Raw genomic sequence first — 14,248 nt, forward strand, 5'->3', positions numbered from 1 at the left:
TCACCAGAGAGCTTACCATGTGCCAAACAGTATATAATGCCATGAAAACAAAGGCATGAAGAAATTACAGACCCAGAAACACATCACTGAAAATGTCAAACAATCGATATATCAAGTCAGCATGTGGGTTCTTAAGAACTAACATAAAGTCTGAGAGCCTGAAGCTGGGGCATTGCGTGGACATTCTGGAAACCACACGCTGCTCCTGCAGAGACCCCACGGTAGGTTCCCACCGCTCTCCATAATTCCACTTTCCGTGCCTCTGTCCTCCTTGGGCAAGGGTATGCACTGGTCCATATACATACATGGAGGAAGACACAGGCATACACATAAATAAAATAACATTAAAAATATACGCCGGATCAGCAGATATAAGAATTTTATGATAGCAGGTAAATTACGGTAGGCTGTCCTCACTTCTGTTAAAGTAAAGGTCAGAGTGGCCTGTCATGTGGTGGAACCCAGGAGCCACAGAAGCCCATGACATATTTCTTACACTGAAGGCAGACAGGCCCACCAAGAGAGGATCCTCCCTGTTATCATGCCATAGTCAGTGTCCCAGTACAATCTGTGTACCATGGTTCTGGCTGTGTCTGGAAAGTGGCCTCTGTGTCATTTCAACTCTACCCCAGAGAGAAGCACGATGGCTGGGTAATTGCTACCCACAGAATCCAGGACTGGAGAATGACGAGAAACGGGCTTCTGTGCCCACTTCCTGCCTGGGCCTCTGGGCCTATGCAGTCCAGCAGAAAGCAGTGAGTGTACCAAGAAAACACAGTCTTGGTAAGAAGGCTGAGCTATAGGAGACAGGAACCGGAATTAAACAACCTGCTGATGTTCTTGTGTTTTGTTATTTTTTTCCTCCACGAGCAAATGGTTTTGTTCTAGACATTAACATGCATAGGACAAGCACAAAACACACGTGAACATACCCATACATACATACCTACAATACATACCTACACATACACACCCAAACATACATACCCACACATACATGTAAAACTACATACACACACTACATACCTATACTATATATCCATACATACATACTCACACATACATACACATACATACATACCCACACATACATACACATACATACATACCCACACATACATACTCACACATACATGTAAAACTACATACACACACTACATACCTATACTATATACCCACACATACTTATACATACTACATACCCACACATGCATACCCACACATACATACCCACACATACATACACATACTACATACCACACTACATACCCACACATACATACCCACACATACATACACATACTACATACCCACACTACACACCCAGACAAAACACTTCCTGAATATTGAGAGAATGTGAGAACTGAGACAGGTAAATTCAGAATCTCTTGTTTATTGTACATGTATGTTCCCTAACCTTTCTACATTTGGCATGCACTGGAGCTGAAGTAAGAAAAAAGGGCAGTAATTTTAATAGGTTTTAAAAGATGAGAACATGGTAGAAAACTAAAGACAGCCAGGGTTTGAGTCCCAAGCTCATTCCTTCCTAAGAACTTGAAGCTGAACACTATTCCTTCCCTATTTCATGTCTAAATATTCTCATTTATAAAGTAAGGTAGACAGGGCTGAAGATAAGTAGGTGTTTTCTGGTATGTGACCAAGAAACAAGACGAACAGGAGAAATTTATTGGAATAAGACTATCGTTACATGTAACCAGCTTAATCTAAAGTATGTAATGGTGTCATGATGATTAAAAACATGCCAGAGACAAGTGCAGGGGGCAGGACTGCAGATGCCACACTCTAGCTCTGTCACTTAAGAGTGACGGGTTTAAAGGGGTCACCTCACCTCCCGACACTCAGCCCTTCCACTCACAAAGGGAATATAGTAAAAGCCACATGAAGGGGACCTTGTGGTAAGGACACAGTAGGATCGCTGGTTCCAAAATGAGTGACAAATGTCAATACGCCAGCTCCCAGCTCATCCCTGTGCTTCAGACACATCTGAAGAGGCGTCATCACCACAGACAAGCAAATAGATCTACGTACCATCTCAGAGTGTCACCTTTATGTGTGTGTGGTGACATTACCCAGTGTCTTTTCTTTAAGGAAAAAAACTCCACAGCCATTTCTTCATGTTTATGTTCATGTGTGGGTGCACCTGAATTTATGTATATGTCGGCCAGGGAGTCGACCTCAGGCATTTTCACCTGAGCCCACCTTCTTTTCTGAGGCAAGGTCTGAGAATCTCAGCCATTAAGCCATGCTAGCTGGCCAGCAGAGCCACAGCCCCACCCCACCTCTGTCTCCTTAGTGGGAATACAAGCATTCACCACCACATCTGATTTTTTTTTTGACTGTTTAAAGGTTATTGTATTAAATGTCTTCAAGGTTTCATTGTAACAGAGCTATGAAGGGACTCCCAACATTCAGAACAAACCCTGCTTTTAAATTATTTCTATGTCATCATGCAAAAGTTTTGCATCAGATGCCTTCCATTTCCTGTTTAAAAGGTGGTCTGTTTTTTAAATAGTCTATTGATAGTCTATAGATGCTGACATTAGCCCCAGAAGTGGAGTAAGAACGCTAAGAAGTGGGGCTGGAGCAGCCATATGAAGCTATGGGTCTCAGTGAGCGCTAAGACCATCTGTCGTCTTCAAGCCAACAAAACCAAACCCTGTGGTGAAGATATCTGTTGGCTGGCACTGCAGGCTGCAGGGCAGGAAGGGACTAGGGTCCAGGGTCTGAGGCATGCACGAGGTGCTTGAGGAGCCTGGCTAAATTCAAGCACCAGCACCCATGAGTTTGTCTCTTCTCAGCTGGTTCCAATGTCTGTAGTTCTTTCCCCAGCTCCTGTGCCTCCTGAAGGTCATCCAAGGAGCTGAAATCTACCCACCTCCCTGCCCCCAAATGCAGAGAATGTGCAGTTGTTTGGTAGGAGGGAACCAAGAGCAATTGCTCCTCCATTCTCTGTTATCTGCCTAAGGTGCAGATCTTTTCTTCCTTGAACTCCTTGAGCACAGACAGGGACAATGAATGCAGGAACCTTGGCTCTGAGCCTTTTTTGGGGTACATGCAGGTGAGGGGGTGATACCCATGCAGATTGCCCAGCAGAAGAGTCTGCAATTCAGTTGGTCAGTAAAGAGCCTCATTAACGAGGGTACTTCTCACCCAAGCAGTCAGTTCAACCTCAAACCCCAGGAAAGAGATGGACGTGCAGCATGGGAAGAAGGGAGGCAGCCCAGAGGGCAGCCAGAATGCATAGAAACAACCACCATCTCTTATCCCACTGCCTCACTCCTCCCATCCCACAGGGCACTTGGCAGAGGGTCCAGGCCCAGATGAGGGTCACCATGGGGACCACCACCATGAAAATACAAGACAAAGATGGTCCAGATCAGCACACAAACAGAACTGCTAAAAGTGGCAAAAGGAGCCCTGGCCAGCGACAGGAAACAAAGTAGCCATCCCTCCCCCTTCCACCTGCAGAAATCTGGCCTCAGTCTCACACCCACGAGCATTGTGGCTCCTATAGAAATGGATGAGTAAGTGCATGTCAGACTAACACAAGGTTTCACACCCGCTGTGTGGGACACACTTCTGCAGCAATTCAATTCTCTTCCTCCCTACACTAACTGGAACGGTACAGCAAAGTCCAGGCCTTCAGTCCGGAGGTCATGCTTCGCAGCCGCCTCCACAGCAGGTCCGTTAGCCATGGTGTTTTCTTCTTGTCCATACTAGGTGTCAATGCATATTCTGAAGAAGTCCACTCCTAGACCTGGGGTGATCAGGCCACCACTGGGGTTGCAACCACACCATGGCTCTGTCCGTGACCAAAGTTCTGTCAAGAGTCCTTGCCTGGTCCCCCCAAGTCCATGGGGGCCTGAGGCCAAGCTCACCTCTTTAAAGCTGGTGGTGAGCCCACTGTTCACTCCTGGATGAGAGTCACACAAACAAATCGCCTTCTTGCGAGCCCAAGTGCTATCAGTTGTTTAAAACCTCATCGTGATATGAATTCCTTTTTTTTTTTTAACAGTCTTTTTTTCTTTTTTTCCTTAAAGGTAAGAAACACAAAAGAGACAGACAGGAGGGAGGGCTGCATGCTGGGGTGTGCATGAGCTGCTGCTGTAGATTGTCCTAAAGCTGTTTGTATTTCAATATTAATCCCACTTCCCCAAGAAGGGCTGCCCAGTCACTTACTCAAGAGGTGACTATCTGAACCTTCCCATTTTAATTAGTAAAATAAAGGAAAGCCAGTCACTGGGCAGGGCGAGGGAGGTAGAGAGAAGGGTAAGCCTAAGAGGTTAGAGGACCAGAGGTCAGAAGAGGAGAGGTCATGGCAAGTCGGAGGTTCCCAAGGACCAGCTAGACCCAGGTGATATTGATTGGCATTAAACAACTATGAATATTAAGGATTTTATAGGTCTAGTATCTCATATAGAAGAAGGGCAGTTTGTATCTTTGTTTATTTGATGTAATATTGTTGTGTAGAGGATTTGTGGATTGAGAGTTAAATATAAACCTGTTTGAAAAGCTATTGGGCTGTAGAGTTGTGTTTGTGGGATTTTGGGGTACAGAAACATCCTGGGACAGAGGCAGAGAACAGGTGGTAGTAAACGGCCAAGGTAAGGGAGTTGTACGAATGGAGTGAGATCTGGGTGGCGGCTTGGACCAGGTGCGGGCGCCTCTGTATCAGGGTCGGTCCTGAGGAGTGAGACCTCAGGGCAAATAAAGAGATAAACCGTTATTATTATTATTTTTTTTTTAACATTTACTGCAACAGGCTGCCACTTTGTAATTTAATTGTTTTGAACCTCAAACGAACAGGACCACCACTGTCACTCAGGCCCTCCAGAGTCATTGGCTGCGAACGTTCAACCTCCAGCTGGAATTTCATGATGCCCCTGTGGTGAGCTCACCGCAGCGGTGCGGCAGGGGCTCCTGAGCAGTGATGTGTACAATGAGCCACTGCCGTCCGGGAGGTGCCACATCTGGGTCTCCGCTGACTGACTGGTACGAGGCCGACCCGGCCCGTCGATGTACTGAGTTAGCCGGTTATAGGCGATGCAGGCTGTGTCCTCCCCGATCATGTGGACTTGTGGCTTTAGGATGGTGGTGTGCATAGGCTTGCTATTCTTGGACAGGATATTCTCAAAGTAAAACTTAGGGAAATCCATGCCCTCCACGAGCTTACCAAGGGCTTCTGGCTCAAAGGAAGTGAGGCCCGGGTCACCAATCTTTGCGTGGGCCTCAAAGTCCCCATTGTTGATGGCTTCGATCAGTTGTTCTGTGATCTTAATGACGTCCTGTTTTCGCACTTTGAGATCTTCATCTTGTGTGGTGGTGTAGCGGCTCTCTGTGGAGCCCTTGATCCTGTCTGTAGCATTATGTACCACGGTGGCTTGTGGTTCCTTGACACTGCCATCTGACTTCTTGGCATAGGCTCTTGGCAGCTGAAACATTCCTGGAGACAAGCATGGTTGTGAGGATGGCACCCTTCAGTTTTCTCAGGGCGTTGAATTTGCACAAGCACTCCTCTGTCTCTTGGTGATGCATCACGGACGCCATTGCAGACTGTTGACAGATCCACGGGCCAGCCGTGATACGCTTTGCAGGGTTTATGGTCAGCATCTGGTGGATCAAGTTCTTAGCTTCAGGAGTGGCTGTGTCCCATTTTGGTGATGGGAAACCGTAAGCTCCAGCTTTGATGTGCTGATACTGTGCTGACCCTCATCCCAGAAGGGAGGGAAGACCACCAGGAGGATATACACGGTAACCCCGCAGGCCCAGATACCCACAGCTTTTCCATAGGGACCTTTCCTCAAGACCTCAGGGGACAGCAAAACCAAGCCAAGCCTGATGCTCTCCCTGCACTTCCACAGCCAGCCCAAAATCAGCTAGCTTGACAGCAGCATCCTTGGATTTACTTGCCAGCAGCAAGTATTCAGGTTTCAGGACCCGGTGGATGATGTCATGCCGGTGGATGTGGTTAACACTCTCAAGGATCTGATGTACACAGTGGCTGGCATCACTATAGTACTCTCTGGCCACAATGTCTTCAAACAACTCCCCTCCGGTAACAATATCAAACACCAGGCAGTGAAACCCTCAGAAATATTGTCATGGAGACACACAATGTTTGGATGTTTCAGAAGTCGGCATATCCAGGCCTCTCGTACTAGTTTCTGATGATCTCGGGCAGACAACTTCTTGGTATTGATGATTTTTGCTGCTGCGTGGATCTTTTCTTCACCCACCTTCAGACCACTGAGAAGGCACCCTTGCCGAGCTCCTCGAAAAGCTGGCAGTCATCTGTGAAGCGGGTGCAGGTGGCGGTGGGTGGTGGCCATACTGGCCGGTGTAGTCATGGACACCTGGCTGAGGGAGCAATAGGAGACCAGGCTGAGCCCGGCAGCACCGCCCACATCTCATTGTTCACATGGTTGCCGAGGACTGAATTTAGGGCCTTAGGATTGTGCAGTAAGGGCTTCATTTACTACCTGTGTCAACTTCTCACCCATAACATCTGTTCTTTAATCAAACTTCCAGAATATAGTACCCTTAGTCATGCCAAAAGCCATTTTTTGGCTTCATTATCCTACACAACAACAACTTTGCACTTTTTAACCCATATTCCCTGACTCCCCGCCCCCCACCTTCCTTTAACATCACAGTCTGCTAGATGTATCTGACTTACTTTTTAGAGCTTACACTTCTCTTTTTATGACTGGCTTACTTAATGCCCTGTAGGGTTTCCCACCTTGTGGCTGTGTAGTGTTTCATCCATGTGTATCTATCACAGTTTCTTACCTGACAATAGATGCATAGGTTGTCATCATGCCCTGCATATCAAGACTAATACCACGAAGAGTATGTGTGCCACAGACTTCATTCTGGTATTGTGGTGATTTGAGTGTGATTGGCCCCCATAGGCCCAAGTGAGTGACACAATTAGGAGGCATGGCCTAGGTAGGTGTACACTTGCTGGAGAAAGTGTGTTATGCTGGAGGTGGGCTTTGAGGTCTCATATGCTCAGCTATACAAATGTAGCACAGTTACTTCTGCTACCTGTGGATCAAGATGTAGACCCCCACCATGGCGATAATGGACTAACCTTCCTATGACTTACTGTGTCCATGGCGTCTCTTCATAGCAATAGAAACCCTAACCACAGCATACACACAAAAATAGGACTGGTGGATAATAATGCAGCTCTGGGTTTGATCTTTACTTTTATCAGGAATCTCTGTAATATTTGAATTTGAGATTTCAGGTATCAAGGCTCAGATATTTGAACATCTGGTGCCAGTTGGTGGCTTTATTTGGGGAAGATGTTAAATTTTTGAAGGTGGGGCTGCTTGGTAGAGCTGAGTCCTTGGAATGGTCACTGGACTTGAGTTTGTTTATGGAGCTGCTCCTGCCTCCTGAATAGTAAGATCAGACAGCACTTTGACAAGTTTGCTCTGCCATCACAGATGGAAATCGCCAACGCCAACAGCCAAAGCCAGCCTATCCTCTCTTGCAGTGCTTCAGCCAGACGTGTTACCACCCTGGTTCAACAAGTAGTAAACATGTTTCTTTGACCAGGACTGTACTCCCTGACTTCAGAGAAATGGTAGTCAGGGAGTCTCTTTCCTCCACCTGCCTCCCAGCTTTTCTTTCTACTTGTGATGACAGGCCACCCCAACAGTCTGTGGCACGCTCTATAATGATTTTTCCTTGCAGCTGATGTTGACACCTCCTAGGTTTTAGACATGTCTGATTCACATCTATTTCTCATCAAATCACCTATACTCTAGGGTGTAGTTGTGGAAGCTACCTTCTTATCTTGTTAATTATTTCTGTTTTTAAAATTTGCAACATAACATTGTTTTTGCTATTCTCACTAAGAGTGGGGTGTAATGTTACAAATTCACCACCAAGACCAAGGCCAATAAGCTTTATGTGCCTATTTGACTTCTGTAGCACCCACGTCTTGCACATACTATCACAATGTAGGGATTCAATATGTAACTGTGGACTGAGCAACGAATGAATGAATGAGCAATGAATGAATGAATGAGCTGATTTCCCTACTCCATCAAGAGCCCTTCCTATAAATAATGACAGTGTCCCAAGTAACAACAGCAATACATCTTTTTATAAAACACATTAATATTTATTTTTGTTTTGATTAATATATATGTATGTCACACATATGCAATTACCCTTGGGAACAGAAGTGGGGGCCAGATGCCCTGGGGCTGACTGATGTGGGCGCTGAGAACCCAAGTCAGGTCCTCTGAAAGATCAATAAATGCTTTTAACCATGTAGCCATCTCTCAAAAATAAAAACACCAAGTAATTAAATTCAACATAGTTATTCTGAGACTAGTTTATTTCACCAGCTTCTCTGGGCTTACTCTCCAGGAGTAGAAAAATCTAGAGTGTCACAGCTTAGAGTTTTAGCTGGTTGTTCAGCTTCCCGTTTTCCAGGGGGGACTGCCATCTCCTTTAGAAGCCTGGGTAGAACCAGAAAGTATCTTTTCTCCCTGAGATCCTGATGATCATCATTAAAGAAGCAGGTAGAAAACAAGGCAGGAAGAAAGATGAAAGAGGCAGGAGGCAGACAAGACAGAAGGGGAAAGGACATGCTGGAGATGAGAAGGGACCGGAATCTGGAGATACACCTGACATTGCATATAAATGGGTTTGTCAGCATCTCCTGTTACCATTCTGAACCAAATGACAGAAAGCCGGATTTTCTTTTCTTTTTAAACTTTTCATAGATTCTTTGTGAGTTTCATGTCATACCCCAATCTCACTCATCTTCCTGTGCCTTCAGATCCACCCTCTGCCTTGGCAACTGCCCCGCAAAATAAAATAAATAATAAGTGAACCAAAACTAAGTATAGAAAATATCTTATTGTGGAAGCTGTAGTATGTCAGTGTACACATTACAGTACACCATTCTGTGCACATTACTTCATTGCAAATGTTCATTGCAATGAGTCATTGGTGTGGTTCAAGGCCTCTGGCTTCTGCCACATTATCAATACTGGTTCTTCCCCAGGACTTCCCTCAGATAGCCTGCTGTTGCCCTGTGTGATAGAGGTTCTGCATCTTTGGATCTGAAGGACCAGCCCTTTCACATGATCCAGAAGCCTGTAAATGAGGTAGATTTGGTAGAGCCAACTCTAAGCCCTGTATCTGGACCTGCAGGGTCAAAAGCTTGTCATGGGAATGAAGAAAAATGCATTCTTAAAATGAAAAATTCATTTTTATTAAAATACCATTGACTAAAAGAGAAAATTGTCATAAAATGTAAATGAGCCTAATAAATATTTACAGTTTTTACTGTTGCTGTTTTGTGGTTTTGTTTTTGTCTTTTGGTCTGTTTTATCTTACTATGTTTTAGTGAAGACAATATTTTTCAACTTACTGTTCAGAGAAGTTCTTCTGGAAGTTCAGCCAGAGTAGAGTACTTTGTCACGGGCTTCACTAGGAGGCTCTATTGTCATAATTAGAAAACTCTTTGGGCAACCTATTGTCTATATCTTGATATGAGTTTGATGTTGGGTGGAGCCCCATCAGGCTCTGGCATCAACCCTCCTCACATAAGCCTTGTATGAAAAGACAAACAGATAAACATATACACATCCATGATTGATCTCTATCATTTATACCTTCTGTAGTCAGGAATTCACTAATTTGTAATCTATTTGTAACCCTAGAATCAATAATACTCTTAAAGCTTTTGCAGGGATTTGCTGACATTCCTAGAGGTGAAGTTGTCATGAGACACACAGGTTCCAAAGAAGGAAGGACAGTCCAAGCAGGTCCCTAGACTCCCTTCAGTCTTGTCCTCTGGACAAGCATTCATTTGTGCTTGTTCATGACTGGGATATTTCAAATGGTTCCTATAGTGCCCTCACTGCAAAAGCCTGTGATTGACAGCTCCATTCAGTTTTGAGTTCAACACCGTTGATATTAACGAAACAGGCATAGGTGAAATGAGATGTCTTCAAACAAAAATGAATAGAAAACAAGGCTGTTTATTGATCAGTTAGCAAAAATGTTTGGTCAAAGGCTCATGGAAATCTGAGTCTGGATCGCTTATGAAAGCTGTGACTCACTATTCACTAACTCAGTGGCTGTGACAACTTTATGGACTATAATTACCAGGAAAAATGGTGATGCTTATACTTTCTGTTATATATTTGATAATTTTGTGGGCTCAGGATATAGCTCCGTAGTGGAATGCTAGCCACACCAATAGAGGCTCTAAGTTTAATCCCTAGCACTAAAAAATGAACAAGCAAACAAACAAAACTCTATTTCAGAATAGGAGCTAAACAGAGGGTGATATGTGGATCCCAGGACCCTGGCTCTTTAGGGTCAGGTCCGAAGAGGGGTATATTATGTTCTAAATGAACCTTTGCTCTGAAGAATGGCATTTAACGTAGAGCAATTTATATAAATTTACAATACACATTTACATGTTGTTTCTGACTATGACCTTCTATTCATCACCTCAGGTTAGACGTCCAATAGAGGCCTGGGTGTGATGGTCCATGCCTTTCATCCCCATACTTAGGCAGAGCAAATGAATCTCTGTGAGTTCCCAGCCAGCCTGATCTGTAAGAGTTCCAGGCCAGCTAGGATTACAGAGTAAGTCTCTATTTCAAAACAAATAAATAAATCCAAGACCTGACAGATATTTCTATTTCAAGGGAGAAAAAGGTTGGAATGGAAGCACAAATGTAATGTATTGTGTGTGTGTGTGTTTGTGTGTGTATGTGTGCACATGTATGTGTTTGTGTATGTGTCTCTGTGTGCTTGTGCACATGCCACCTTAATTTGCTTAATTTGCTTCAAATGTTCCATAGAAGTCAAACTCTCAATTCCTTGCACTATCCCCACCAGGACAAGAACGAGACAGACAATCCCACTATTCCCAGATGAAAGAGAACCTGTGAATCACCAGTTATAGTGGTTCTCTAAGATTAACAAAACAAAGAGAGCATAAGCTAAATGAATTATATATACACATGACTGTGGATGTTAATCCACCCATCTTGAGATCCTCTGCATTCTATGGCAGGTATAGAAGAGAATAACAGAAGCTAGGACTTCTCTGACATCAAAGTTCTTCAGAGAAAGTCACCAAGAACCACTATTTTTGCTCAGATAACACATCATATTTCTTAGAGAAATTCCCAGTAAAGTTTACTGGGTAAAAATGAAGCTAGAGTGATACTATGAGGAACAAAGTCCAGCTTTCAAATGGCTCCATGCACACTGAGAGAGTACACAGAAAATTACCCTATTAATTCAGCATTGCCTGAAAAGTGCACAATTGTGAACGGTTTATGGAGGCTCAACTGACGCCCTTGTACCACAGGTAGACGGGGTGGGGGAGGGTCACCAAGGAACCACTTCAGAGTTTTCTCACAAGAATAAAGGCAGAAGGGTCACTTGCAGTGAAAGATCTTTTGGATTAGTCTTCTAAATCAATGCGTGAATTAAAGGCAATTTACATATAAATAGGCTAATATTCTGGCTTTGAAATTAAATGGATGTTTAAAAGATGTAAGTAACTGCAGAAAAGGTCAGTTAAGCAGTAAGTACACATAATGTGATTTTTGAAAACTGCTTGTCTTGTTGGTTTATTAATATTTTGTATTCATGTCAGTGTCATTCTAAAATCATGTGCATAATTAGTGATGCGCCAAAGTCAAAGATGGGCCACCAAAATGAGAAACACACAGCTCACAAAGCTGCGAAGGAAAGACACGTGGAGCGTCTCAGCACAGAAATAGTCAAAATTAACCTTTGCCCACATATTAATACACATTAGATTCAAATATATCACAACAAACTCCAAATATGCATAGATGACTCCAATAAAATGTACCTTGACATTTAGCCTTGCTAATCAATTTACAGCTCTTCCCAAACAGAAAAGCTGCATGTGATTGGCTGCAGCCATGTGACGGCCCCTCTTCATAACCTGCATTCCTCATCCCAGTTATGTCTTCCTAGAGATTGTGCTGGTAGTGATGAAGGGTAGGATGGGGTTCCCCAAATGCCTACCTTACCACCTGCCGCTGTGTGCTAGTAGACCCTAGAGCTGGTCCATGGCATGTAAATCAAGGAAGGCAGGATGGTATAGGGACATAGGAAGTTCCACTACAGGCACTAATGTACATATGCTTGAAGGCTGAAGTCTGACAGATGTCTAGAATCTTCTTTTATTGGTCTACAATTCATTGACTGAGGCAGGGGTCTTGACTGAACCTAGAGCTTGCCTAGAGTTATCCTAGATGTCTAGCTTGTTCTAGGAATCACATATGCCTGTCTTCTGAGCACAGGAATTATGGCTGGGTAGCTAAACACTGGCAATTACATAGCTGCAAGGGATCCCACTCCAGTCCTCATGAATTCATGGCATGTACTTATCTAGCTGATTTATTCCTGCTTGTTTTGTAGGCATTTGGTGTAACAACAGGGAAGATGAGGAGTGACAAAACGAAGGTATGCTGTTGAAGGGGTCCCCTTGTCTTCTCCCTCTGCTTTAAACACAAAACTCCCTCTTTAATCCTTGAGCTCACAGTTTTCCCAAAGGGAAGCCATTAAGCAGGAAATCCACAGAAAAGGAAATACCAAATAGAAAGCAGTCATATTATAGCTCAGCAAATCTGTACCTTGCAAATAACTCCAAGTGGTAATTTCAAGAATTATAAGACAACAAAGAAATATTAACCCAAACTCCCTGTTTTACTATTTCTACAGCCTGATGTTAGGCTACATTGGTGCTCATCAAACCTAGAAAAAGAACAACTAGGAAGTGCTGTGCAATGAATGACTCACCTAGCACCCCAGTAGAACACACAATGGGCTTTGGACACTGTGTGAAAAGTTCTAGACCTCAAGAATCTTAGAAACTTTCAGGACACAGGAAACCAACGATCACATCAGAATGTAAAAGCAATGTGTCCAAATCACTCTGAACACTGCCTAAGCTGAAAAGTAGATTTGAGATTTGTTTAACATCAATAGACTGTCATCAGTGGATAATGTGAGGGCTGGTGCTAAGAGGAATATTCCAATCCCAGTGGCTCATTTTAAAATGCTGAATCAATCTGGGAAAGTAGTATATGCCTTTAATCCCAGCACTTAGGAGGCAGTTCTAGGTGGATCTCTGTGAGTTCAAGGCCACACTGGTCTATAAATTGAGTTCTCAGAAAGCCAGGGCCATTACCATGAGAAATCCTATCTCAAAAAAATACAATGAAGAAAGGAAGGAAGGAGGGAAGGAAGGAAGGAAGGCAAAAAGATACAGACAGGCTGGTGATGCCTTACAATCAGCTACTGGCTACACCTTGAAAGCAGGTTACAAGTGGACCATAACACATTCTATGGTATCATTGTCAACTGCACATACTCCTCTCTCAGGTTGATGTGGTGATAGGTTTGTTGGTTTACTGTGCAAACCTGAGACCTGGTTCTGTGCTATGTAGAACCCACACAAAAAAGTTGGCATGCAGGTGGTGAGCATGTGTAATTCCAGTATTGGGAAACAAGATATAGTCTGCTCCCTGGGTATCCAGCCCAGCATAATCAATGATGGTTCCCAGACCAGTGAGAGACCCTCTCTCAAAAACAAGGTCTAGGCTGGAGAGATGGCTCAGTGGTTAGATCACTTGCTGCTCTTTCTGAGGAATGGGATTCAGCTCTTGGCACCCTTGTGGTGGTTAATCATTTGTAACTCCAGTTTCAGGGACTCCAATGCTCTGTTCCAGCATAGAGCATATGTGTGGTTCACACCCAAGTGTGACAAAATACTTAAAAGCCAAACAAACAGAAAATACTCAAGTTGGATGGTTCCCTAGGAACAACACTGAGGTTCACCTCTAGCATGCAAGTCAGTCAGCATGCACATACATGCAGTCTCCCTGACTGCAAGTCAGTCAGCATGCACATACATGCAGTCTCCCCGACTGCAAGTCAGTCAGCATGCACATACATGCAGTCTCCCCGACCCAAACACACTGTGAATAAAACTGATGCTCACTAAGTGCCAACAGTGTTCATTCCCAAGATCTGTCCGAAACATGGACTCACCTGGCCAGATTCATGACTTTTCTACTGGTTGCTGTGAGTCACTCCTTGGTGGTTTGAATGAGAGCCACCCACAGGCTCAGGTGTTTGAACACAGTTCCTAGTGGGTGAAGGTATTTGAGGAGGCTATGTGACCTATTTAGAG

At 44.1% G+C, this 14,248-nt stretch overlaps 1 protein-coding gene and 1 pseudogene across 4 annotated transcripts in view; both read right to left on the reverse strand.

Moving 5' to 3' along the window:
• Positions 1–14,248, reverse strand: part of FHIT (fragile histidine triad diadenosine triphosphatase) — a 1,443,778-nt gene that overhangs the window by 990,955 nt on the left and 438,575 nt on the right. The gene's annotated exons all lie outside the window — the stretch shown is intronic.
• LOC308428016 (calcium/calmodulin-dependent protein kinase type II subunit gamma-like) lies at positions 4,916–7,151 on the reverse strand (annotated as a pseudogene). The gene is made up of 2 exons: positions 7,130–7,151; positions 4,916–6,351 (listed from the first exon to the last, which is right to left on the reverse strand). The product of its transcript is annotated as a calcium/calmodulin-dependent protein kinase type II subunit gamma-like (transcript).

This window comes from Micromys minutus (assembly GCF_963924665.1).
Source record: "Micromys minutus genome assembly, chromosome: 12".
NCBI lineage: Eukaryota > Metazoa > Chordata > Mammalia > Rodentia > Muridae > Micromys > Micromys minutus.